Source organism: Mycteria americana, unplaced genomic scaffold (assembly GCF_035582795.1).
Source record: "Mycteria americana isolate JAX WOST 10 ecotype Jacksonville Zoo and Gardens unplaced genomic scaffold, USCA_MyAme_1.0 Scaffold_29, whole genome shotgun sequence".
NCBI classification, from domain to species: Eukaryota; Metazoa; Chordata; class Aves; order Ciconiiformes; family Ciconiidae; genus Mycteria; species Mycteria americana.
This window is the reverse complement of record NW_027445621.1, coordinates 812922-838622: the sequence shown is the minus strand read 5'-3', so window position 1 is coordinate 838622 and position 25701 is coordinate 812922.

Sequence of the window (25701 nt, the reverse complement as noted above, 5' to 3'; positions counted from 1 at the left end):
GCCCACACGAAAGCTGCCAGCACTGAAAGCTCTACCTGGTTTTCACTGTCCCTTGGAACTGCATTCGCTGTCGCACAGACATTCACGCTCTGCAAAAGCCTTGGTTGGTTATGATGCAACAATGCCTATGTTACTGTCGCAGAACCGGGCTGCGAAATTCGAAACGTCCAGCGATTGCGCCCACACGAAAGCTGCCGGCACTGAAAGCTCTACCTGGTTTTCACTGTCCCTTGGAACTGCATTCGCTGCCGCAGAGACATTCGCCCTCTGCAAGAGCTTCGGTTGGTTATGATGCAACAATGCCTATGTGACTGTCGCAGAGCCCGGCTGCCAAATCCGAAACGTCCAGCGATTGCGCCCACACGAAAGCTGCCAGCATGAAAGGTCTACCTGGTTTTCACTGTCCCTTGGAACTGCATTCTCTGCCGCACAGACATTCGCGCTCTGCAAAAGCCTTGGTTGGGTATGATACAACAATGCCTATGTGACTGTCGCAGAGCCCGGCTGCCAAATTCGAAAAGTCCAGCGATTACGCCCACACGAAAGCTCCCAGCACTGAAAGCTCTACCTGGTTTTCACTGTCCCTTGGAACTGCATTCGCTGCCGCACAGACATTCACACTGTGCAAAACCTTTTGTTTGTTATGATGCAACAATGCCTATGTGAATCTGGCCGAGCCCAGCTGCTAAATTCGAAACGTCCCGCGATTGCGCCCACACGAAAGCTGCCAGCACTGAAAGCTCTACCTGGTTTTCACTGTCCCTTGGAACTGCATTCGCTGCCGCACAGACATTAGCCCTCTGCAAGATGTTTGGTTGGTTATTATGCAACAATGCCTATGTGACTGTCGCAGAGCCCGGCTGCCAAATTCGAAACGTCCAGCGATTGCGCCCACACGAAAGTTCCCAGCACTGAAAGCTCTACCTGGTTTTCACTGTCCCTTGGAACTGCATTCGCTGCCGCCCAGACATTCGCGCTCTGCAAAACCTTTTGTTGGTTATGATGCAACAATACCTATGTGACTCTGGCAGAGCCCGGCTGCCAAATTCGAAACGTCCAGCGATTGCGCCCACACGAAAGCTGCCAGCACTGAAAGGTCTACCTGGTTTTCACTGTCCCTTGGAACTGCATTCGCTGCCGCACAGATATTCGCGCTCTGCAAAAGCCTTGGTTGTTTATAATGCAACAATGCCTATGTGACTCTGGCAGAGCCCAGCTGCCAAATTCGAAACGTCCCGCGATTGCGCCCACACGAAAGCTGCCAGCACTGAAAGTTCTACCTGGTTTTCACTGTCCCTTGGAACTGCATTCGCTGCTGCACAGACATTCGCGCTCTGCAAGAGCCTTGATTGTTTATGATGCAACAGTGCCTACGTGACTCTGGCAGAGCCCAGCTGCCAAATTCGAAACGTCCCGCGATTGCGCCCACACGAAAGCTGCCAGCACTGAAAGCTCTACCTGGTTTTCACTGTCCCTTGGAACTGCATTCGCTGCCGCACAGACATTCGCGCTCTGCAAATGCCTTGGTTGGTTATGATGCAACAATGCCTATGTGACTGTCGCAGAGCCCGGCTGCCAAATTCGAAACGTCCAGCGATTGCGAACACACGAAAGCTGCCAGCACTGAAAGCTCTACCTGGTTTTCACTGTCCCTTGGAACTGCATTCGCTGCCGCACAGATATTAGCCCTCTGCAAGATGTTTGGTTGGTTATGATGCAACAATGCCTATGTGACTGTCGCAGAGCCCGGCTGCCAAATTCGAAACGTCCAGCGATTGCGCCCACACGAAAGCTCCCAGCACTGAAAGCTCTACCTGGTTTTCACTGTCCCTTGGAACTGCATTCGCTGCCGCACAGACATTCGCGCTCTGCAAAACCTTTTTTTGGTTATGATGCAACAATACCTATGTGACTCTGGCAGAGCCCGGCTGCCAAATTCGAAACGTCCAGTGATTGCGCCCACACGAAAGCTGCCAGCACTGAAAGGTCTACCTGGTTTTCACTGTCCCTTGGAACTGCATTCGCTGCCGCACAGACATTCGCGCTCTGCAAAAGCCTTGGTTGTTTATAATGCAACAATGCCTATGTGACTCTGGCAGAGCCCAGCTGCCAAATTCGAAACGTCCCGCGATTGCGCCCACACGAAAGCTGCCAGCACTGAAAATTCTACCTGGTTTTCACTGTCCCTTGGAACTGCATTCGCTGCCGCACAGACATTCGCGCTCTGCAAAAGCCTTGGTTAGTTATGATGCAACAATACCTATGTGACTCTGGCAGAGCCCAGCTGCCAAATTCGAAACGTCCCGCGATTGCGCCCACACGAAAGCTGCCAGCACTGAAAGCTCTACCTGGTTTTCACTGTCCCTTGGAACTGCATTCGCTGCCGCACAGACATTCGCGCTCTGCAAATGCCTTGGTTGGTTATGATGCAACAATGCCTATGTGACTGTCGCAGAACCCGGCTGCCAAATTCGAAACGTCCAGCGATTGCGAACACACGAAAGCTGCCAGCACTGAAAGCTCTACCTGGTTTTCACTGTCCCTTGGAACTGCATTCGCTGCCGCAGAGACATTCGCCCTCTGCAAGAGCTTCGGTTGGTTATGATGCAAAAATGCCTATGTGACTGTCGCAGAGCCCGGCTACCAAATTCGAAACGTCCAGCGATTGCGCCCACACGAAAGCTCCCAGCATGAAAGGTCTACCTGGATTTCACTGTCCCTTGGAACTGCATTATCTGCCGCACAGACATTCGCGCTCTGCAAAAGCCTTTGTTGTTTGTGATGAAACAATGCCTACGTGACTCTGGCAGAGCCCAGATGCCAAATTCGAAACGTCCCGCGATTGAGCCCAGACGGAAGCTGCCAGCACTGAAAGCTCTACCTGGTTTTCACTGTCCCTTGGACCTGCATTCGCTGCCGCACAGACATTCACGCTCTGAAAAACCTTTTGTTGGTTATGATGCAACAATGCCTATGTGACTCTGGCCAAGCCCGGCTGCCAAATTCGAAACGTCCAGCGATTGCGCCCACAGGAAAGCTGCCAGCACGGAAAGCTCTACCTGGTTTTCACTGTCCCTTGGAACTGCATTCGCTGCCGCACAGACATTCGCGCTCTGCAAATGCCTTGGTTGGTTATGATGCAACAATGCCTATGTGACTGTCGCAGAGCCCGGCTGCCAAATTCGAAACGTCCAGAGATTGCACCCACACGAAAGGTCCCAGCACTGAAAGGTCTACCTGGTTTTCACTGTCCCTTGGAACTGCATTCGCTGCCGCACAGACATTCACGCTATGCAAAAGCTTTGGTTGGTTATGATGCAACAATGCCTATGTAACTGTCGCAGAGCCCGGCAGTGAAATTGGAAACGTCCAGAGATTGCGCCCACAGGAAAGCTGCCAGCACTGAAAGCTGTAGCTGGTTTTCACTGTCCCTTGGAACTGCATTCGCTGCCGCACAGACATTCGCCCTCTGCAAGATGTTTGGTTGGTTATGATGCAACAATGCCTATGTGACTGTCGCAGAGCCCGGCTGCCAAATTCGAAACGTCCAGCGATTACGCCCACACGAAAGCTGCCAGCATGAAAGGTCTACCTGGTTTTCACTGTCCCTTGGAACTGCATTCGCTGCCGCACAGACATTCGCGCTCTGCAAATGCCTTGGTTGCTTATGATGCAACAATGCCTATGTGACTGTCGCAGAGCCCGGCTGCCAAATTCAAAACGTCCAGCGATTGCGCCCACACGAAAGCTGCCAGCATTGAAAGGTCTACCTGGTTTTCACTGTCCCTTGGAACTGCATTCGCTGCCGCACAGACATTCGCGCTCTGCAAGAGCTTTGGTTGTTTATGATGCAACAATGCCTACGTGACTCTGGCAGAGCCCAGCTGCCAAATTCGAAACGTCCCGCGATTGCGCCCACACGAAAGCTGCCAGCACTGAAAGCTCTACCTGGTTTTCACTGTCCCTTGGAACTGCATTCGCTGTCGCACAGACATTCACGCTCTGCAAAAGCCTTGGTTGGTTATGATGCAACAATGCCTATGTTACTGTCGCAGAACCGGGCTGCGAAATTCGAAACGTCCAGCGATTGCGCCCACACGAAAGCTGCCGGCACTGAAAGCTCTACCTGGTTTTCACTGTCCCTTGGAACTGCATTCGCTGCCGCAGAGACATTCGCCCTCTGCAAGAGCTTCGGTTGGTTATGATGCAACAATGCCTATGTGACTGTCGCAGAGCCCGGCTGCCAAATCCGAAACGTCCAGCGATTGCGCCCACACGAAAGCTGCCAGCATGAAAGGTCTACCTGGTTTTCACTGTCCCTTGGAACTGCATTCTCTGCCGCACAGACATTCGCGCTCTGCAAAAGCCTTGGTTGGGTATGATACAACAATGCCTATGTGACTGTCGCAGAGCCCGGCTGCCAAATTCGAAAAGTCCAGCGATTACGCCCACACGAAAGCTCCCAGCACTGAAAGCTCTACCTGGTTTTCACTGTCCCTTGGAACTGCATTCGCTGCCGCACAGACATTCACACTGTGCAAAACCTTTTGTTTGTTATGATGCAACAATGCCTATGTGAATCTGGCCGAGCCCAGCTGCTAAATTCGAAACGTCCCGCGATTGCGCCCACACGAAAGCTGCCAGCACTGAAAGCTCTACCTGGTTTTCACTGTCCCTTGGAACTGCATTCGCTGCCGCACAGACATTAGCCCTCTGCAAGATGTTTGGTTGGTTATTATGCAACAATGCCTATGTGACTGTCGCAGAGCCCGGCTGCCAAATTCGAAACGTCCAGCGATTGCGCCCACACGAAAGTTCCCAGCACTGAAAGCTCTACCTGGTTTTCACTGTCCCTTGGAACTGCATTCGCTGCCGCCCAGACATTCGCGCTCTGCAAAACCTTTTGTTGGTTATGATGCAACAATACCTATGTGACTCTGGCAGAGCCCGGCTGCCAAATTCGAAACGTCCAGCGATTGCGCCCACACGAAAGCTGCCAGCACTGAAAGCTCTACCTGGTTTTCACTGTCCCTTGGAACTGCATTCGCTGCCGCACAGACATTCGCGCTCTGCAAAACCTTTTTTTGGTTATGATGCAACAATACCTATGTGACTCTGGCAGAGCCCGGCTGCCAAATTCGAAACGTCCAGTGATTGCGCCCACACGAAAGCTGCCAGCACTGAAAGCTCTACCTGGTTTTCACTGTCCCTTGGAACTGCATTCGCTGCCGCACAGACATTCGGGCTCTGCAAATGCCTTGGTTGGTTATGATGCAACAATGCCTATGTGACACTCGCAGAGTCCGGCTGCCAAATTCGAAACGTCCAGCGATGGCGCCCACACGAAAAAAGCTCTACCTGGTTTTCACTGTCCCTTGGAACTGCATTCGCTGCCGCACAGACATTCGCCCTCTGCAAGATGTTTGATTGGGTATGATACAACAATGCTTATGTGACTGTCGCAGAGCCCGGCTGCGAAATTCGAAAAGTCCAGCGATTACGCCCACACGAATGCTGCCAGCATGAAAGGTCTACCTGGTTTTCACTGTCCCTTGGAACTGCATTCGCTGCCGCACAGACATTCGCGCTCTGCAAAAGCCTTGGTTAGTTATGATGCAACAATGCCTATGTGACTCTGGCAGAGCCCAGCTGCCAAATTCGAAACGTCCCGCGATTGCGCCCACACGAAAGCTGCCAGCACTGAAAGCTGTAGCTGGTTTTCACTGTCCCTTGGAACTGCATTCGCTGCCGCACAGACATTCACGCTCTGCAAGAGCTTTGGTTGGTTATGATGCAACAATGCCTATGTGACTGTCGCAGAGCCCGGCTGCCAAATTCGAAACGTCCAGCGATTGCGCCCACACGAAAGCTGCCAGCACTGAAAGCTCTACCTGGTTTTCACTGTCCCTTGGAACTGCATTCGCTGCCGCACAGACATTCGCGCTCTGCAAGAGCTTTGATTGTTTATGATGCAACAATGCCTACGTGACTCTGGCAGAGCCCGGCTGCCAAATTCGAAACGTCCCGCGATTGCGCCCACACGAAAGCTGCCAGCACTGAAAGCTCTACCTGGTTTTCACTGTCCCTTGGAACTGCATTCGCTGCCGCACAGACATTCGCGCTCTGCAAGAGCTTTGGTTGGTTATGATGCAACAATGCCTATGTGACTGTCGCAGAGCCCGGCTGTCAAATTCGAAACGTCCAGCGATTGCGCCCACACGACAGCTGCCAGCACTGAAAGCTCTACCTGGTTTTCACTGTCCCTTGGAACTGCATTCGCTGCCGCACAGACATTCGCTCTCTGTAAGATATTTGGTTGGTTATGATGCAACAATGCCTATGTGACTGTCGCAGAGCCCGGCTGCCAAATTCGAAACGTCCAGCGATTACGCCCACACGAAAGCTGCCAGCACTGCAAGCTCTACCTGGTTTTCACTGTCCCTTGGAACTGCATTCGCTGCCGCACAGACATTCGCGCTCTGCAAAAGCCTTGGTTAGTTATGATGCAACAATGCCTATGTGACACTCGCAGAGTCCGGCTGCCAAATTCGAAACGTCCAGCGATAGCGCCCACACGAAAGCTGCCAGCACTGCAAGCTCTACCTGGTTTTCACAGTCCCTTGGAACTGCATTCGCTGCCACACAGACTTTCGCGCTCTGCAAATTCCTTGGTTGGTTATGATGCAACAATTCCTATGTGACTCTGGCAGAGCCCGGCTGCCAAATTCGAAACGTCCCGCGATTGCGCCCACACGAAAGCTGCCAGCACTGAAAGCTCTACCTGGTTTTCACTGTCCCTTGGAACTGCATTCGCTGCAGCACAGACATTCGCGCTCTGCAAATGCCTTGGTTGGTTATGATGCAACAATGCCTATGTGACTGTCGCAGGGCCCGGCTGCCAAATTCGAAACGTCCAGCGATTGCGCCCACACGAAAGCTGCCAGCACTGAAAGCTCTACCTGGTTTTCACTGTCCCTTGGAACTGCATTCGCTGCCGCACAGACGTTCGCGCTCTGCAAGAGCTTTGATTGTTTATGATGCAACAATGCCTACGTGACTCTGGCAGAGCCCGGCTGCCAAATTCGAAACGTCCCGCGATTGCGCCCACACGAAAGCTGCCAGCACTGAAAGCTGTACCTGGTTTTCACTGTCCCTTGGAACTGCATTCGCTGCCGCACAGACATTCGCGCTCTTCAAATGCCTTGGTTGGTTATGATGCAACAATACCTATGTGACTCTGGCAGAGCCCGGCTGCCAAATTCGAAACGTCCAGCGATAGCGCCCACACGAAAGCTGCCAGCACTGAAAGCTCTACCTGGTTTTCACTGTCCCTTGGAACTGCATTCGCTGCCGCACAGACATTCGCGCTCTGCAAAAGCCTTGGTTGGTTATGATGCAACAATGCCTATGTGACTGTCGCAGAACCCGGCTGCCAAATTCGAAACGTCCAGCGATTGCGCCCACACGAAAGCTGCCGGCACTGAAAGCTCTACCTGGTTTTCACTGTCCCTTGGAACTGCATTCGCTGCCGCAGAGACATTCGCCCTCTGCAAGAGCTTCGGTTGGTTATGATGCAACAATGCCTATGTGACTGTCGCAGAGCCCGGCTACCAAATTCGAAACGTCCAGCGATTGCGCCCACACGAAAGCTCCCAGCATGAAAGGTCTACCTGGATTTCACTGTCCCTTGGAACTGCATTATCTGCCGCACAGACATTCGCGCTCTGCAAAAGCCTTTGTTGTTTGTGATGAAACAATGCCTAGGTGACTCTGGCAGAGCCCAGATGCCAAATTCGAAACGTCCCGCGATTGAGCCCAGACGGAAGCTGCCAGCACTGAAAGCTCTACCTGGTTTTCACTGTCCCTTGGACCTGCATTCGCTGCCGCACAGACATTCACGCTCTGAAAAACCTTTTGTTGGTTATGATGCAACAATGCCTATGTGACTCTGGCCAAGCCCGGCTGCCAAATTCGAAACGTCCAGCGATTGCGCCCACAGGAAAGCTGCCAGCACGGAAAGCTCTACCTGGTTTTCACTGTCCCTTGGAACTGCATTCGCTGCCGCACAGACATTCGCGCTCTGCAAATGCCTTGGTTGGTTATGATGCAACAATGCCTATGTGACTGTCGCAGAGCCCGGCTGCCAAATTCGAAACGTCCAGAGATTGCACCCACACGAAAGGTCCCAGCACTGAAAGGTCTACCTGGTTTTCACTGTCCCTTGGAACTGCATTCGCTGCCGCACAGACATTCACGCTATGCAAAAGCTTTGGTTGGTTATGATGCAACAATGCCTATGTAACTGTCGCAGAGCCCGGCAGTGAAATTGGAAACGTCCAGAGATTGCGCCCACAGGAAAGCTGCCAGCACTGAAAGCTGTAGCTGGTTTTCACTGTCCCTTGGAACTGCATTCGCTGCCGCACAGACATTCGCCCTCTGCAAGATGTTTGGTTGGTTATGATGCAACAATGCCTATGTGACTGTCGCAGAGCCCGGCTGCCAAATTCGAAACGTCCAGCGATTACGCCCACACGAAAGCTGCCAGCATGAAAGGTCTACCTGGTTTTCACTGTCCCTTGGAACTGCATTCGCTGCCGCACAGACATTCGCGCTCTGCAAATGCCTTGGTTGCTTATGATGCAACAATGCCTATGTGACTGTCGCAGAGCCCGGCTGCCAAATTCAAAACGTCCAGCGATTGCGCCCACACGAAAGCTGCCAGCATTGAAAGGTCTACCTGGTTTTCACTGTCCCTTGGAACTGCATTCGCTGCCGCACAGACATTCGCGCTCTGCAAGAGCTTTGGTTGTTTATGATGCAACAATGCCTACGTGACTCTGGCAGAGCCCAGCTGCCAAATTCGAAACGTCCCGCGATTGCGCCCACACGAAAGCTGCCAGCACTGAAAGCTCTACCTGGTTTTCACTGTCCCTTGGAACTGCATTCGCTGTCGCACAGACATTCACGCTCTGCAAAAGCCTTGGTTGGTTATGATGCAACAATGCCTATGTTACTGTCGCAGAACCGGGCTGCGAAATTCGAAACGTCCAGCGATTGCGCCCACACGAAAGCTGCCGGCACTGAAAGCTCTACCTGGTTTTCACTGTCCCTTGGAACTGCATTCGCTGCCGCAGAGACATTCGCCCTCTGCAAGAGCTTCGGTTGGTTATGATGCAACAATGCCTATGTGACTGTCGCAGAGCCCGGCTGCCAAATCCGAAACGTCCAGCGATTGCGCCCACACGAAAGCTGCCAGCATGAAAGGTCTACCTGGTTTTCACTGTCCCTTGGAACTGCATTCTCTGCCGCACAGACATTCGCGCTCTGCAAAAGCCTTGGTTGGGTATGATACAACAATGCCTATGTGACTGTCGCAGAGCCCGGCTGCCAAATTCGAAAAGTCCAGCGATTACGCCCACACGAAAGCTCCCAGCACTGAAAGCTCTACCTGGTTTTCACTGTCCCTTGGAACTGCATTCGCTGCCGCACAGACATTCACACTGTGCAAAACCTTTTTTTTGTTATGATGCAACAATGCCTATGTGAATCTGGCCGAGCCCAGCTGCTAAATTCGAAACGTCCCGCGATTGCGCCCACACGAAAGCTGCCAGCACTGAAAGCTCTACCTGGTTTTCACTGTCCCTTGGAACTGCATTCGCTGCCGCACAGACATTAGCCCTCTGCAAGATGTTTGGTTGGTTATTATGCAACAATGCCTATGTGACTGTCGCAGAGCCCGGCTGCCAAATTCGAAACGTCCAGCGATTGCGCCCACACGAAAGTTCCCAGCACTGAAAGCTCTACCTGGTTTTCACTGTCCCTTGGAACTGCATTCGCTGCCGCCCAGACATTCGCGCTCTGCAAAACCTTTTGTTGGTTATGATGCAACAATACCTATGTGACTCTGGCAGAGCCCGGCTGCCAAATTCGAAACGTCCAGCGATTGCGCCCACACGAAAGCTGCCAGCACTGAAAGGTCTACCTGGTTTTCACTGTCCCTTGGAACTGCATTCGCTGCCGCACAGATATTCGCGCTCTGCAAAAGCCTTGGTTGTTTATAATGCAACAATGCCTATGTGACTCTGGCAGAGCCCAGCTGCCAAATTCGAAACGTCCCGCGATTGCGCCCACACGAAAGCTGCCAGCACTGAAAGTTCTACCTGGTTTTCACTGTCCCTTGGAACTGCATTCGCTGCTGCACAGACATTCGCGCTCTGCAAGAGCCTTGATTGTTTATGATGCAACAGTGCCTACGTGACTCTGGCAGAGCCCAGCTGCCAAATTCGAAACGTCCCGCGATTGCGCCCACACGAAAGCTGCCAGCACTGAAAGCTCTACCTGGTTTTCACTGTCCCTTGGAACTGCATTCGCTGCCGCACAGACATTCGCGCTCTGCAAATGCCTTGGTTGGTTATGATGCAACAATGCCTATGTGACTGTCGCAGAGCCCGGCTGCCAAATTCGAAACGTCCAGCGATTGCGAACACACGAAAGCTGCCAGCACTGAAAGCTCTACCTGGTTTTCACTGTCCCTTGGAACTGCATTCGCTGCCGCACAGATATTAGCCCTCTTCAAGATGTTTGGTTGGTTATGATGCAACAATGCCTATGTGACTGTCGCAGAGCCCGGCTGCCAAATTCGAAACGTCCAGCGATTGCGCCCACACGAAAGCTCCCAGCACTGAAAGCTCTACCTGGTTTTCACTGTCCCTTGGAACTGCATTCGCTGCCGCACAGACATTCGCGCTCTGCAAAACCTTTTTTTGGTTATGATGCAACAATACCTATGTGACTCTGGCAGAGCCCGGCTGCCAAATTCGAAACGTCCAGTGATTGCGCCCACACGAAAGCTGCCAGCACTGAAAGGTCTACCTGGTTTTCACTGTCCCTTGGAACTGCATTCGCTGCCGCACAGACATTCGCGCTCTGCAAAAGCCTTGGTTGTTTATAATGCAACAATGCCTATGTGACTCTGGCAGAGCCCAGCTGCCAAATTCGAAACGTCCCGCGATTGCGCCCACACGAAAGCTGCCAGCACTGAAAATTCTACCTGGTTTTCACTGTCCCTTGGAACTGCATTCGCTGCCGCACAGACATTCGCGCTCTGCAAAAGCCTTGGTTAGTTATGATGCAACAATACCTATGTGACTCTGGCAGAGCCCAGCTGCCAAATTCGAAACGTCCCGCGATTGCGCCCACACGAAAGCTGCCAGCACTGAAAGCTCTACCTGGTTTTCACTGTCCCTTGGAACTGCATTCGCTGCCGCACAGACATTCGCGCTCTGCAAATGCCTTGGTTGGTTATGATGCAACAATGCCTATGTGACTGTCGCAGAACCCGGCTGCCAAATTCGAAACGTCCAGCGATTGCGAACACACGAAAGCTGCCAGCACTGAAAGCTCTACCTGGTTTTCACTGTCCCTTGGAACTGCATTCGCTGCCGCAGAGACATTCGCCCTCTGCAAGAGCTTCGGTTGGTTATGATGCAACAATGCCTATGTGACTGTCGCAGAGCCCGGCTACCAAATTCGAAACGTCCAGCGATTGCGCCCACACGAAAGCTCCCAGCATGAAAGGTCTACCTGGATTTCACTGTCCCTTGGAACTGCATTATCTGCCGCACAGACATTCGCGCTCTGCAAAAGCCTTTGTTGTTTGTGATGAAACAATGCCTACGTGACTCTGGCAGAGCCCAGATGCCAAATTCGAAACGTCCCGCGATTGAGCCCAGACGGAAGCTGCCAGCACTGAAAGCTCTACCTGGTTTTCACTGTCCCTTGGACCTGCATTCGCTGCCGCACAGACATTCACGCTCTGAAAAACCTTTTGTTGGTTATGATGCAACAATGCCTATGTGACTCTGGCCAAGCCCGGCTGCCAAATTCGAAACGTCCAGCGATTGCGCCCACAGGAAAGCTGCCAGCACGGAAAGCTCTACCTGGTTTTCACTGTCCCTTGGAACTGCATTCGCTGCCGCACAGACATTCGCGCTCTGCAAATGCCTTGGTTGGTTATGATGCAACAATGCCTATGTGACTGTCGCAGAGCCCGGCTGCCAAATTCGAAACGTCCAGAGATTGCACCCACACGAAAGGTCCCAGCACTGAAAGGTCTACCTGGTTTTCACTGTCCCTTGGAACTGCATTCGCTGCCGCACAGACATTCACGCTATGCAAAAGCTTTGGTTGGTTATGATGCAACAATGCCTATGTAACTGTCGCAGAGCCCGGCAGTGAAATTGGAAACGTCCAGAGATTGCGCCCACAGGAAAGCTGCCAGCACTGAAAGCTGTAGCTGGTTTTCACTGTCCCTTGGAACTGCATTCGCTGCCGCACAGACATTCGCCCTCTGCAAGATGTTTGGTTGGTTATGATGCAACAATGCCTATGTGACTGTCGCAGAGCCCGGCTGCCAAATTCGAAACGTCCAGCGATTACGCCCACACGAAAGCTGCCAGCATGAAAGGTCTACCTGGTTTTCACTGTCCCTTGGAACTGCATTCGCTGCCGCACAGACATTCGCGCTCTGCAAATGCCTTGGTTGCTTATGATGCAACAATGCCTATGTGACTGTCGCAGAGCCCGGCTGCCAAATTCAAAACGTCCAGCGATTGCGCCCACACGAAAGCTGCCAGCATTGAAAGGTCTACCTGGTTTTCACTGTCCCTTGGAACTGCATTCGCTGCCGCACAGACATTCGCGCTCTGCAAGAGCTTTGGTTGTTTATGATGCAACAATGCCTACGTGACTCTGGCAGAGCCCAGCTGCCAAATTCGAAACGTCCCGCGATTGCGCCCACACGAAAGCTGCCAGCACTGAAAGCTCTACCTGGTTTTCACTGTCCCTTGGAACTGCATTCGCTGTCGCACAGACATTCACGCTCTGCAAAAGCCTTGGTTGGTTATGATGCAACAATGCCTATGTTACTGTCGCAGAACCGGGCTGCGAAATTCGAAACGTCCAGCGATTGCGCCCACACGAAAGCTGCCGGCACTGAAAGCTCTACCTGGTTTTCACTGTCCCTTGGAACTGCATTCGCTGCCGCAGAGACATTCGCCCTCTGCAAGAGCTTCGGTTGGTTATGATGCAACAATGCCTATGTGACTGTCGCAGAGCCCGGCTGCCAAATCCGAAACGTCCAGCGATTGCGCCCACACGAAAGCTGCCAGCATGAAAGGTCTACCTGGTTTTCACTGTCCCTTGGAACTGCATTCTCTGCCGCACAGACATTCGCGCTCTGCAAAAGCCTTGGTTGGGTATGATACAACAATGCCTATGTGACTGTCGCAGAGCCCGGCTGCCAAATTCGAAAAGTCCAGCGATTACGCCCACACGAAAGCTCCCAGCACTGAAAGCTCTACCTGGTTTTCACTGTCCCTTGGAACTGCATTCGCTGCCGCACAGACATTCACACTGTGCAAAACCTTTTGTTTGTTATGATGCAACAATGCCTATGTGAATCTGGCCGAGCCCAGCTGCTAAATTCGAAACGTCCCGCGATTGCGCCCACACGAAAGCTGCCAGCACTGAAAGCTCTACCTGGTTTTCACTGTCCCTTGGAACTGCATTCGCTGCCGCACAGACATTAGCCCTCTGCAAGATGTTTGGTTGGTTATTATGCAACAATGCCTATGTGACTGTCGCAGAGCCCGGCTGCCAAATTCGAAACGTCCAGCGATTGCGCCCACACGAAAGTTCCCAGCACTGAAAGCTCTACCTGGTTTTCACTGTCCCTTGGAACTGCATTCGCTGCCGCCCAGACATTCGCGCTCTGCAAAACCTTTTGTTGGTTATGATGCAACAATACCTATGTGACTCTGGCAGAGCCCGGCTGCCAAATTCGAAACGTCCAGCGATTGCGCCCACACGAAAGCTGCCAGCACTGAAAGGTCTACCTGGTTTTCACTGTCCCTTGGAACTGCATTCGCTGCCGCACAGATATTCGCGCTCTGCAAAAGCCTTGGTTGTTTATAATGCAACAATGCCTATGTGACTCTGGCAGAGCCCAGCTGCCAAATTCGAAACGTCCCGCGATTGCGCCCACACGAAAGCTGCCAGCACTGAAAGTTCTACCTGGTTTTCACTGTCCCTTGGAACTGCATTCGCTGCTGCACAGACATTCGCGCTCTGCAAGAGCCTTGATTGTTTATGATGCAACAGTGCCTACGTGACTCTGGCAGAGCCCAGCTGCCAAATTCGAAACGTCCCGCGATTGCGCCCACACGAAAGCTGCCAGCACTGAAAGCTCTACCTGGTTTTCACTGTCCCTTGGAACTGCATTCGCTGCCGCACAGACATTCGCGCTCTGCAAATGCCTTGGTTGGTTATGATGCAACAATGCCTATGTGACTGTCGCAGAGCCCGGCTGCCAAATTCGAAACGTCCAGCGATTGCGAACACACGAAAGCTGCCAGCACTGAAAGCTCTACCTGGTTTTCACTGTCCCTTGGAACTGCATTCGCTGCCGCACAGATATTAGCCCTCTGCAAGATGTTTGGTTGGTTATGATGCAACAATGCCTATGTGACTGTCGCAGAGCCCGGCTGCCAAATTCGAAACGTCCAGCGATTGCGCCCACACGAAAGCTCCCAGCACTGAAAGCTCTACCTGGTTTTCACTGTCCCTTGGAACTGCATTCGCTGCCGCACAGACATTCGCGCTCTGCAAAACCTTTTTTTGGTTATGATGCAACAATACCTATGTGACTCTGGCAGAGCCCGGCTGCCAAATTCGAAACGTCCAGTGATTGCGCCCACACGAAAGCTGCCAGCACTGAAAGGTCTACCTGGTTTTCACTGTCCCTTGGAACTGCATTCGCTGCCGCACAGACATTCGCGCTCTGCAAAAGCCTTGGTTGTTTATAATGCAACAATGCCTATGTGACTCTGGCAGAGCCCAGCTGCCAAATTCGAAACGTCCCGCGATTGCGCCCACACGAAAGCTGCCAGCACTGAAAATTCTACCTGGTTTTCACTGTCCCTTGGAACTGCATTCGCTGCCGCACAGACATTCGCGCTCTGCAAAAGCCTTGGTTAGTTATGATGCAACAATACCTATGTGACTCTGGCAGAGCCCAGCTGCCAAATTCGAAACGTCCCGCGATTGCGCCCACACGAAAGCTGCCAGCACTGAAAGCTCTACCTGGTTTTCACTGTCCCTTGGAACTGCATTCGCTGCCGCACAGACATTCGCGCTCTGCAAATGCCTTGGTTGGTTATGATGCAACAATGCCTATGTGACTGTCGCAGAGCCCGGCTGCCAAATTCGAAACGTCCAGCGATTGCGAACACACGAAAGCTGCCAGCACTGAAAGCTCTACCTGGTTTTCACTGTCCCTTGGAACTGCATTCGCTGCCGCACAGACATTCGCGCTCTGCAAAACCTTTGGTTGGTTATGATGCAACAATGCCTATGTGACTGTCGCATAGCCCGGCTGCCAAATTCGAAACGTCCAGCGATTGCGCCCACACGAAAGCTGCCAGCACTGAAAGCTCTACCTGGTTTTCACTGTCCCTTGGAACTGCATTCGCTGCCGCACAGACATTCGCGCTCTGCAAAAGCTTTGGTTGGTTATGATGCAACAATGCCTATGTGACTGTCGCAGAGCCCGGCTGCCAAATTCGAAACGTCCAGCGATTGCGTCCACACGAAAGCTGCCAGCACTGAAAGCTCTACCTGGTTTTCACTGTCCCTTGGAACTGCATTCGCTGCCGCACAGACATTCGCGCTCTGCAAAAGCTTTGGTTGTTTATGATGCAACAATGCCTATGTGACTCTGGCAGAGCCCAGCTGCCAAATTCGAAACGTCCCGCGATTGCGCCCACACGAAAGCTGCCAGCACTGAAAGCTCTACCTGGTTTTCACTGTCCCTTGGAACTGCATTCGCTGCCGCACAGACATTCGCGCTCTGCAAAAGCCTTGGTTGGTTATGATGCAACAATGCCTATGTGACTCTGGCAGAGCCCGGCTGCCAAATTCGAAACGTCCAGCGATTGCGCCCACACGAAAGCTGCCAGCACTGAAAGGTCTTCCTGGTTTTCACTGTCCCTTGGAACTGCATTCGCTGCCGCACAGACATTCACGCTCTGAAAAACATTTTGTTGGTTATGATGCAACAATGCCTATGTGACTCTGGCCGAGCCCGGCTGCCAAATTCGAAATGTCCAGCGATTGCGCCCACACGAAAGCTCCCAGCACTGAAAGCTCTACCTGGTTTTCACTGTCCCTTGGAACTGCATTCGCTGCCGCACAGACATTCGCGCTCTGCAAATGCCTTGGTTGGCTATGATGCAACAATGCCTATGTGACTCTGGCAGAGCCCGGCTGCCAAATTCGAAACGTCCAGCGATTGCGCCCACACGAAAGATGCCAGTACTGAAAGCTATACCTGGTTTTCACTGTCCCTTGGAACTGCATTCGCTGCCGCACAGATATTTGCGCTCCGCAAGAGCTTTGGTTGGTTATGATGCAACAATGCCTATGTGACTGTCGCAGAGCCCGGCTGCCAAATTCGAAACGTCCAGCGATTGCGCCCACACGAAAGCTCCCAGCACTGAAAGCTCTACCTGGTTTTCACTGTCCCTTGGAACTGCATTCGCTGCCGCACAGACATTCGCGCTCTGCAAAACCTTTTTTTGGTTATGATGCAACAATACCTATGTGACTCTGGCAGAGCCCGGCTGCCAAATTCGAAACGTCCAGTGATTGCGCCCACACGAAAGCTGCCAGCACTGAAAGGTCTACCTGGTTTTCACTGTCCCTTGGAACTGCATTCGCTGCCGCACAGACATTCGCGCTCTGCAAAAGCCTTGGTTGTTTATAATGCAACAATGCCTATGTGACTCTGGCAGAGCCCAGCTGCCAAATTCGAAACGTCCCGCGATTGCGCCCACACGAAAGCTGCCAGCACTGAAAGTTCTACCTGGTTTTCACTGTCCCTTGGAACTGCATTCGCTGCCGCACAGACATTCGCGCTCTGCAAAAGCCTTGGTTAGTTATGATGCAACAATACCTATGTGACTCTGGCAGAGCCCAGCTGCCAAATTCGAAACGTCCCGCGATTGCGCCCACACGAAAGCTGCCAGCACTGAAAGCTCTACCTGGTTTTCACTGTCCCTTGGAACTGCATTCGCTGCCGCACAGACATTCGCGCTCTGCAAATGCCTTGGTTGGTTATGATGCAACAATGCCTATGTGACTGTCGCAGAGCCCGGCTGCCAAATTCGAAACGTCCAGCGATTGCGCCCACACGAAAGCTGCCAGCACTGAAAGCTCTACCTGGTTTTCACTGTCCCTTGGAACTGCATTCGCTGCCGCACAGACATTCGCGCTCTGCAAAAGCCTTGGTTGGTTATGATGCAACAATGCCTATGTGACTCTGGCAGAGCCCAGCTGCCAAATTCGAAACGTCCTGCGATTGCGCCCACACGAAAGCTGCCAGCACTGAAAGCTCTACCTGGTTTTCACTGTCCCTTGGAACTGCATTCGCTGCCGCACAGACATTCGCGCTCTGCAAATGCCTTGGTTGGTTAGGATGCAACAATACCTATGTGACTCTGGCAGAGCCCGGCTGCCAAATTAGAAACGTCCAGCGATTACGCCCACACGAAAGCTGCCAGCATGAAAGGTCTACCTGGTTTTCACTGTCCCTTGGAACTGCATTCGCTGCCGCACAGACATTCGCGCTCTGCAAATGCCTTGGTTGGTTATGATGCAACAATGCCTATGTGACTCTGGCAGAGCCCGGCTGCCAAATTCGTAACGGGCAGCGATAGCGCCCACACGAATGCTGCCAGCACTGAAAGCTCTACCTGGTTTTCACTGTCCCTTGGAACTGCATTCGCTGCCGCACAGACATTCGCGCTCTGCAATAGCTTTGTTTGGTTACAATGCAACAATGCCTATGTGACTGTCGCAGAGCGCGGCTGCCAAATTCGAAACGTCCAGCGATTGCGCCCACACGAAAGCTGCCAGCACTGAAAGCTCTACCTGGTTTTCACTGTCCCTTGGAACTGCATTCGCTGCCGCACAGACATTCGCGCTCTGCAAGAGCTTTGAGTGTTTATGATGTAACAATGCCTACGTGACTCTGGCAGAGCCCGGCTGCCAAATTCGAAACGTCCCGCGATTGCGCCCACACGAAAGCTGCCAGCACTGAAAGCTCTACCTGGTTTTCACTGTCCCTTGGAACTGCATTCGCTGCCGCACAGACATTCGCGCTCTGCAAGAGCTTTGGTTGCTTATGATGCAACAATGCCTATGTGACTGTCGCAGAGCCCGGCTGCCAAATTCGAAACGTCCAGCGATTGCGTCCACACGAAAGCTGCCAGCACTGAAAGGTCTACCTGCTTTTCACTGTCCCTTGGAACTGCATTCGCTGCCGCACAGACATTCGCTCTCTGCAAGATGTTTGGTTGGTTATGGTGCAACAATGCCTATGTGACTGTCGCAGAGCCCGGCTGCCAAATTCGAAACGTCCAGCGATTACGCCCACACGAAAGCTGCCAGCCTGAAAGGTCTACCTGGTTTTCACTGTCCCTTGGAACTGCATTCGCTGCCGCACAGACATTCGCGCTCTGCAAATGCGTTGGTTGTTTATGATGCAACAATGCCTACGTGACTCTGGCAGAGCCCGGCTGCCAAATTCGAAACGTCCAGCGATAACGCCCACACGAAAGCTGCCAGCACTGCAAGCTCTACCTGGTTTTCACTATCCCTTGGAACTGCATTCGCTGCCGCACAGACATTCGCGCTCTGCAAATGCCTTGGTTGGCTATGATGCAACAATGCCTATGTGACTCTGGCAGAGCCCGGCTGCCAAATTCGAAACGTCCAGCGATAGCGCCCACACGAAAGCTGCCAGCACTGAAAGCTCTACCTGGTTTTCACTGTCCCTTGGAACTGCATTCGCTGCCGCACAGACATTCGCGCTCTGCAAATGCCTTGGTTGGTTATGATGCAACAATGCCTATGTGACTGTCGCAGAGCCCGGCTGCCAAATTCGAAACGTCCAGAGATTGCGCCCACACGAAAGCTCCCAGCACTGAAAGCTCTACCTGGTTTTCACTGTCCCTTGGAACTGCATTCGCTGCCGCACAGACATTCGCGCTCTGCAAGAGCTTTGGTTGGTTATGATGCAACAATGCCTATGTGACTCTGGCCGAGCCCGGCTGCCAAATTCGAAACGTCCAGCGATTGCGCCCACACGAAAGCTGCCAGCACTGAAAGCTCTACCTGGTTTTCACTGTCCCTTGGAACTGCATTCGCTGCCGCACAGACATTCGCGCTCTGCAAGAGCTTTGGTTGGTTATGATGCAACAATGCCTATGTGACTGTCGCAGAGCCCGGCAGCCAAATTCGAAACGTCCAGCGATTGCGCCCACACGAAAGCTGCCAGCACTGAAAGCTCTACCTGGTTTTCACTGTCCCTTGGAACTGCATTCGCTGCCGCACAGACATTCGCGCTCTGCAAAAGCCTTGGTTGTTTATGATGCAACAATGCCTATGTGACTCTGGCAGAGCCCAGCTGCCAAATTCGAAACGTCCAGAGATTGCGCCCACACGAAAGCTGCCAGCACTGAAAGGTCTACCTGGTTTTCACTGTCCCTTGGAACTGCATTCGCTGCCGCACAGACATTTGCGCTCTGCAAATGCCTTGGTTGGTTATGATGCAACAATGCCTATGTGACTGTCGCAGAACCCGGCTGCCAAATTCGAAACGTCCAGCGATTGCGCCCACACGAAAGCTGCCAGCACTGAAAGCTCTACCTGGTTTTCACTGTCCCTTGGAACTGCATTCGCTGCCGCACAGACATTCACACTGTGCAAAACCTTTTGTTTGTTATGATGCAACAATGCCTATGTGAATCTGGCCGAGCCCAGCTGCTAAATTCGAAACGTCCCGCGATTGCGCCCACACGAAAGCTGCCAGCACTGAAAGCTCTACCTGGTTTTCACTGTCCCTTGGAACTGCATTCGCTGCCGCACAGACATTAGCCCTCTGCAAGATGTTTGGTTGGTTATTATGCAACAATGCCTATGTGACTGTCGCAGAGCCCGGCTGCCAAATTCGAAACGTCCAGCGATTGCGCCCACACGAAAGTTCCCAGCACTGAAAGCTCTACCTGGTTTTCACTGTCCCTTGGAACTGCATTCGCTGCCGCCCAGACATTCGCGCTCTGCAAAACCTTTTGTTGGTTATGATGCAACAATACCTATGTGACTCTGGCAGAGCCCGGCTGCCAAATTCGAAACGTCCAGCGATTGCGCCCACACGAAAGCTGCCAGCACTGAAAGGTCTACCTGGTTTTCACTGTCCCTTGGAACTGCATTCGCTGCCGCACCGATATTCGCGCTCTGCAAAAGCCTTGGTTGTTTATAATGCAACAATGCCTATGTGACTCTGGCAGAGCCCAGCTGCCAAATTCGAAACGTCCCGCGATTGCGCCCACACGAAAGCTGCCAGCACTGAAAGTTCTACCTGGTTTTCACTGTCCCTTGGAACTGCATTCGCTGCTGCACAGACATTCGCGCTCTGCAAGAGCCTTGATTGTTTATGATGCAACAGTGCCTACGTGACTCTGGCAGAGCCCAGCTGCCAAATTCGAAACGTCCCGCGATTGCGCCCACACGAAAGCTGCCAGCACTGAAAGCTCTACCTGGTTTTCACTGTCCCTTGGAACTGCATTCGCTGCCGCACAGACATTCGCGCTCTGCAAATGCCTTGGTTGGTTATGATGCAACAATGCCTATGTGACTGTCGCAGAGCCCGGCTGCCAAATTCGAAACGTCCAGCGATTGCGAACACACGAAAGCTGCCAGCACTGAAAGCTCTACCTGGTTTTCACTGTCCCTTGGAACTGCATTCGCTGCCGCACAGATATTAGCCCTCTGCAAGATGTTTGGTTGGTTATGATGCAACAATGCCTATGTGACTGTCGCAGAGCCCGGCTGCCAAATTCGAAACGTCCAGCGATTGCGCCCACACGAAAGCTCCCAGCACTGAAAGCTCTACCTGGTTTTCACTGTCCCTTGGAACTGCATTCGCTGCCGCACAGACATTCGCGCTCTGCAAAACCTTTTTTTGGTTATGATGCAACAATACCTATGTGACTCTGGCAGAGCCCGGCTGCCAAATTCGAAACGTCCAGTGATTGCGCCCACACGAAAGCTGCCAGCACTGAAAGGTCTACCTGGTTTTCACTGTCCCTTGGAACTGCATTCGCTGCCGCACAGACATTCGCGCTCTGCAAAAGCCTTGGTTGTTTATAATGCAACAATGCCTATGTGACTCTGGCAGAGCCCAGCTGCCAAATTCGAAACGTCCCGCGATTGCGCCCACACGAAAGCTGCCAGCACTGAAAATTCTACCTGGTTTTCACTGTCCCTTGGAACTGCATTCGCTGCCGCACAGACATTCGCGCTCTGCAAAAGCCTTGGTTAGTTATGATGCAACAATACCTATGTGACTCTGGCAGAGCCCAGCTGCCAAATTCGAAACGTCCCGCGATTGCGCCCACACGAAAGCTGCCAGCACTGAAAGCTCTACCTGGTTTTCACTGTCCCTTGGAACTGCATTCGCTGCCGCACAGACATTCGCGCTCTGCAAATGCCTTGGTTGGTTATGATGCAACAATGCCTATGTGACTGTCGCAGAGCCCGGCTGCCAAATTCGAAACGTCCAGCGATTGCGAACACACGAAAGCTGCCAGCACTGAAAGCTCTACCTGGTTTTCACTGTCCCTTGGAACTGCATTCGCTGCCGCACAGACATTCGCGCTCTGCAAAACCTTTGGTTGGTTATGATGCAACAATGCCTATGTGACTGTCGCATAGCCCGGCTGCCAAATTCGAAACGTCCAGCGATTGCGCCCACACGAAAGCTGCCAGCACTGAAAGCTCTACCTGGTTTTCACTGTCCCTTGGAACTGCATTCGCTGCCGCACAGACATTCGCGCTCTGCAAAAGCTTTGGTTGGTTATGATGCAACAATGCCTATGTGACTGTCGCAGAGCCCGGCTGCCAAATTCGAAACGTCCAGCGATTGCGTCCACACGAAAGCTGCCAGCACTGAAAGCTCTACCTGGTTTTCACTGTCCCTTGGAACTGCATTCGCTGCCGCACAGACATTCGCGCTCTGCAAAAGCTTTGGTTGTTTATGATGCAACAATGCCTATGTGACTCTGGCAGAGCCCAGCTGCCAAATTCGAAACGTCCCGCGATTGCGCCCACACGAAAGCTGCCAGCACTGAAAGCTCTACCTGGTTTTCACTGTCCCTTGGAACTGCATTCGCTGCCGCACAGACATTCGCGCTCTGCAAAAGCCTTGGTTGGTTATGATGCAACAATGCCTATGTGACTCTGGCAGAGCCCGGCTGCCAAATTCGAAACGTCCAGCGATTGCGCCCACACGAAAGCTGCCAGCACTGAAAGGTCTTCCTGGTTTTCACTGTCCCTTGGAACTGCATTCGCTGCCGCACAGACATTCACGCTCTGAAAAACATTTTGTTGGTTATGATGCAACAATGCCTATGTGACTCTGGCCGAGCCCGGCTGCCAAATTCGAAATGTCCAGCGATTGCGCCCACACGAAAGCTCCCAGCACTGAAAGCTCTACCTGGTTTTCACTGTCCCTTGGAACTGCATTCGCTGCCGCACAGACATTCGCGCTCTGCAAATGCCTTGGTTGGCTATGATGCAACAATGCCTATGTGACTCTGGCAGAGCCCGGCTGCCAAATTCGAAACGTCCAGCGATTGCGCCCACACGAAAGATGCCAGTACTGAAAGCTATACCTGGTTTTCACTGTCCCTTGGAACTGCATTCGCTGCCGCACAGATATTTGCGCTCCGCAAGAGCTTTGGTTGGTTATGATGCAACAATGCCTATGTGACTGTCGCAGAGCCCGGCTGCCAAATTCGAAACGTCCAGCGATTGCGCCCACACGAAAGCTCCCAGCACTGAAAGCTCTACCTGGTTTTCACTGTCCCTTGGAACTGCATTCGCTGCCGCACAGACATTCGCGCTCTGCAAAACCTTTTTTTGGTTATGATGCAACAATACCTATGTGACTCTGGCAGAGCCCGGCTGCCAAATTCGAAACGTCCAGTGATTGCGCCCACACGAAAGCTGCCAGCACTGAAAGGTCTACCTGGTTTTCACTGTCCCTTGGAACTGCATTCGCTGCCGCACAGACATTCGCGCTCTGCAAAAGCCTTGGTTGTTTATAATGCAACAATGCCTATGTGACTCTGGCAGAGCCCAGCTGCCAAATTCGAAACGTCCCGCGATTGCGCCCACACGAAAGCTGCCAGCACTGAAAGTTCTACCTGGTTTTCACTGTCCCTTGGAACTGCATTCGCTGCCGCACAGACATTCGCGCTCTGCAAAAGCCTTGGTTAGTTATGATGCAACAATACCTATGTGACTCTGGCAGAGCCCAGCTGCCAAATTCGAAACGTCCCGCGATTGCGCCCACACGAAAGCTGCCAGCACTGAAAGCTCTACCTGGTTTTCACTGTCCCTTGGAACTGCATTCGCTGCCGCACAGACATTCGCGCTCTGCAAATGCCTTGGTTGGTTATGATGCAACAATGCCTATGTGACTGTCGCAGAGCCCGGCTGCCAAATTCGAAACGTCCAGCGATTGCGCCCACACGAAAGCTGCCAGCACTGAAAGCTCTACCTGGTTTTCACTGTCCCTTGGAACTGCATTCGCTGCCGCACAGACATTCGCGCTCTGCAAAAGCCTTGGTTGGTTATGATGCAACAATGCCTATGTGACTCTGGCAGAGCCCAGCTGCCAAATTCGAAACGTCCTGCGATTGCGCCCACACGAAAGCTGCCAGCACTGAAAGCTCTACCTGGTTTTCACTGTCCCTTGGAACTGCATTCGCTGCCGCACAGACATTCGCGCTCTGCAAATGCCTTGGTTGGTTAGGATGCAACAATACCTATGTGACTCTGGCAGAGCCCGGCTGCCAAATTAGAAACGTCCAGCGATTACGCCCACACGAAAGCTGCCAGCATGAAAGGTCTACCTGGTTTTCACTGTCCCTTGGAACTGCATTCGCTGCCGCACAGACATTCGCGCTCTGCAAATGCCTTGGTTGGTTATGATGCAACAATGCCTATGTGACTCTGGCAGAGCCCGGCTGCCAAATTCGTAACGGGCAGCGATAGCGCCCACACGAATGCTGCCAGCACTGAAAGCTCTACCTGGTTTTCACTGTCCCTTGGAACTGCATTCGCTGCCGCACAGACATTCGCGCTCTGCAATAGCTTTGTTTGGTTACAATGCAACAATGCCTATGTGACTGTCGCAGAGCGCGGCTGCCAAATTCGAAACGTCCAGCGATTGCGCCCACACGAAAGCTGCCAGCACTGAAAGCTCTACCTGGTTTTCACTGTCCCTTGGAACTGCATTCGCTGCCGCACAGACATTCGCGCTCTGCAAGAGCTTTGAGTGTTTATGATGTAACAATGCCTACGTGACTCTGGCAGAGCCCGGCTGCCAAATTCGAAACGTCCCGCGATTGCGCCCACACGAAAGCTGCCAGCACTGAAAGCTCTACCTGGTTTTCACTGTCCCTTGGAACTGCATTCGCTGCCGCACAGACATTCGCGCTCTGCAAGAGCTTTGGTTGCTTATGATGCAACAATGCCTATGTGACTGTCGCAGAGCCCGGCTGCCAAATTCGAAACGTCCAGCGATTGCGTCCACACGAAAGCTGCCAGCACTGAAAGGTCTACCTGCTTTTCACTGTCCCTTGGAACTGCATTCGCTGCCGCACAGACATTCGCTCTCTGCAAGATGTTTGGTTGGTTATGGTGCAACAATGCCTATGTGACTGTCGCAGAGCCCGGCTGCCAAATTCGAAACGTCCAGCGATTACGCCCACACGAAAGCTGCCAGCCTGAAAGGTCTACCTGGTTTTCACTGTCCCTTGGAACTGCATTCGCTGCCGCACAGACATTCGCGCTCTGCAAATGCGTTGGTTGTTTATGATGCAACAATGCCTACGTGACTCTGGCAGAGCCCGGCTGCCAAATTCGAAACGTCCAGCGATAACGCCCACACGAAAGCTGCCAGCACTGCAAGCTCTACCTGGTTTTCACTATCCCTTGGAACTGCATTCGCTGCCGCACAGACATTCGCGCTCTGCAAATGCCTTGGTTGGCTATGATGCAACAATGCCTATGTGACTCTGGCAGAGCCCGGCTGCCAAATTCGAAACGTCCAGCGATAGCGCCCACACGAAAGCTGCCAGCACTGAAAGCTCTACCTGGTTTTCACTGTCCCTTGGAACTGCATTCGCTGCCGCACAGACATTCGCGCTCTGCAAATGCCTTGGTTGGTTATGATGCAACAATGCCTATGTGACTGTCGCAGAGCCCGGCTGCCAAATTCGAAACGTCCAGAGATTGCGCCCACACGAAAGCTCCCAGCACTGAAAGCTCTACCTGGTTTTCACTGTCCCTTGGAACTGCATTCGCTGCCGCACAGACATTCGCGCTCTGCAAGAGCTTTGGTTGGTTATGATGCAACAATGCCTATGTGACTCTGGCCGAGCCCGGCTGCCAAATTCGAAACGTCCAGCGATTGCGCCCACACGAAAGCTGCCAGCACTGAAAGCTCTACCTGGTTTTCACTGTCCCTTGGAACTGCATTCGCTGCCGCACAGACATTCGCGCTCTGCAAGA